At 39.7% G+C, this 2552-nt stretch overlaps 1 non-coding gene across 1 annotated transcript; it reads left to right on the top strand.

Moving 5' to 3' along the window:
• Nucleotides 1–1975: 1975 nt before the first annotated feature.
• trnai-uau (transfer RNA isoleucine (anticodon UAU)) lies at nt 1976–2068 on the top strand. The gene is given in 2 exon segments: nt 1976–2013; nt 2033–2068. It is a non-coding gene; the product is annotated as a tRNA-Ile (tRNA).
• Nucleotides 2069–2552: the final 484 nt, after the last annotated feature.

Raw genomic sequence — 2552 nt, 5'->3', positions numbered from 1 at the left:
AGCGTACCAAGCAGATGATACCGGGAATTATTTACGTGATCAGAACAAGAGGGAAAAAGTTTGACCGGTACTAACGGGGGACTAACCCACAGCTACGGCTTTGCATCACCCCGTAGAATTAACACATTTTCACAAGTCGAATGAAACCTGTTAAATAATGTTACGTTAACATATTAAATTGCATACCACTTTGTAGTTTTCCATCTACTTAACAAAAAACTGACACATTGAAAAATGTGATATTTCAGAATCTAACATGAAACACTTAGTACTGTTCCGGTAGAATTCTGCGATATCATTTCGTAGTTTCTTTGACTGCATGATGCTGAATAAAATATCTAAATTATGTTCATGTAGTTATTTATTTATTTTATTTTTTAATGATCTCAATCCTAACATTATAGCTGCACAAACCTTTGTTTACTCATCCGATATACGTATTCACTGTCAGATAAATATATAAAGGGATCCCAGCACAGAAAGAAAGACTCGTTGTTACATTAAACATATTGAAGTACAAATGAATGCCACGTCTTTTTCGTGCACATTTCAAACTGGCGGATCATACTTGTATTGAAATTTCCGGCACTGCTGCATAGACACAGAACAGTTTAATGGGCCATTAGTTGTTTATCGTTAAAGCATATTAACTGAAATTGAATTATGTTAAACTGAAAACGGTATCAAAGGTACTATCGATATACAGTATGTAGCTCGCATGCTCAAAGGAGCCGAATGAGTGTACGTGCTGTGTCAGGGTGCGTTCACGGAGATCATTCTGCGTAGAATCTGCGCAGAATCTGACCGAATTAGCCAATAATCTTCTAAGAATGATCTCTGCGAACGCACCCATTGGCTAAACTGGTCAGATTCTGCACGGAATCTGCGCAGAATGATCTCCGTGAACGCACCCACAGTCACCTCGCTGCCTTCAGTGGTTTGCATGATGGGAGAGGGGTGGGTAAGAGGGGCGTGGCGATGAGGGGGTGGTGTTGAACTTTGGAACTTTGCAAGCGACACTTTTGGACTCAAGCCAGTCTGTGCATTATTATCTAACCAGCTTTATCGATCAGGACTGGTGCTGATAAGGATAGTTGGAAAGAGCTTTCAAAAAGAGTCCAGTCATAGTTCGAGGCTGAGAGAGTGCACGTGAACTCGTTCCACTGTCTAATAATCCATTACAAGACACTGCGGGACACACTGACTGACTTCAGGGCTGGAAATAAGACTCCTATTGCACAGCAGTTTGATCCACTCCTGGTTTTATTGTGAGTTCAAGATCACACAGCCGAGCTTGTTACCTATACACAATTCATAAATACATAGGTTAATTAATACATTTAGTTATCTTCTAGGTTGGACCACACGCATCTGGCTTGTAGTTCACTTTCATTGCCACACTGACTCCTAGCGGCCCTCTAGGGAATAATAATGATTTTGCAGAAGAGGCAGATGGTGAAATGTACCCACTTAGTATGTGGAAATATGCAGCCCAGGTTCATGTAATGGTCACCTTGTAAACATATACAGCACATCACACGTGCTGGTGCTGTCTCCAGCACTTCTCCCGTGTTTTAGTGCGTTATATAAATAATACTTGTTTGTCGTCCTTCATGTGGTTTCTGTGTACTTTGGGAACTTAACTGTTATTAATAATAGTGGTGTGTGTGTGTGTGTGTGTGTGTGTGTGTGTGTGTGTGTGTGTGTGTGTGTGTGTGTGTGTGTGTGTGTGTGTGTTTAATAAGTTGAAAATACTGACTGACGTGCAGATTGTTAGATAAACTGCACCTACAAATTGAAGCACTGCAGGCACCAGTTAGTGGCCCCGATGTGTGTGAAACTGAACTGATGTTATATTTATAAATAACAAAATGCTTACTGCAGATTGTTATAAAAAAAAAAAGCGTTTTTTTTGTCCTGGTTTATAGTTTAGTGAGACAGCGTATAAACTGTGCTGCTGCATTTTAACGCCGAAGCTCCAGTGGCGCAATCGGTTAGCGCGCGGTACTTATACAGCAGTACAGGATGAGCAATGCCGAGGTTGTGAGTTCGAGCCTCACCTGGAGCACGTGTTTTTTATGTGACTATTTAAAAATAATAATAATAATAACAATATACAAGTATATTTTTGCATTAAATAATGTTTTTGAAACTATTATCTTCATTATTATTATTCTTATGCTTGGTTAGTTGTGGTATCCCACTTTGGTGTAAATTGTTCATTTAAAAGATGCAATTTAAAATTATTTTGAGTGTATTTGTTTTTAATTGCTATCTTATGCCAACCAAATAATCAATATATATTTTACATAAGCAAAAATAAAACGTTTTTCACAGTCGGTCTTGAAATAATTCTGTTAAACAAACCCAGATGTAGTTGGTTTATGTGTTTACCTCTCTGGTCAGCAGAGGGGGCTAAAAGCACGTCTACAGCATTTTCACATTCAGCACAGATTAAACTGCTTAAAAGAACAGTGCAGGCCAGCTATTAGTGAGCTCTCTGTGTGTGCGTGCGTGCGTGCGTGCGTGCGTGCGTGCGTGCGTGCGTGTGC

This window comes from Acipenser ruthenus, chromosome 5 (assembly GCF_902713425.1).
Source record: "Acipenser ruthenus chromosome 5, fAciRut3.2 maternal haplotype, whole genome shotgun sequence".
NCBI classification, from domain to species: domain Eukaryota; kingdom Metazoa; phylum Chordata; class Actinopteri; order Acipenseriformes; family Acipenseridae; genus Acipenser; species Acipenser ruthenus.
This window is presented reverse-complemented; position numbering and strand designations above follow the sequence as displayed.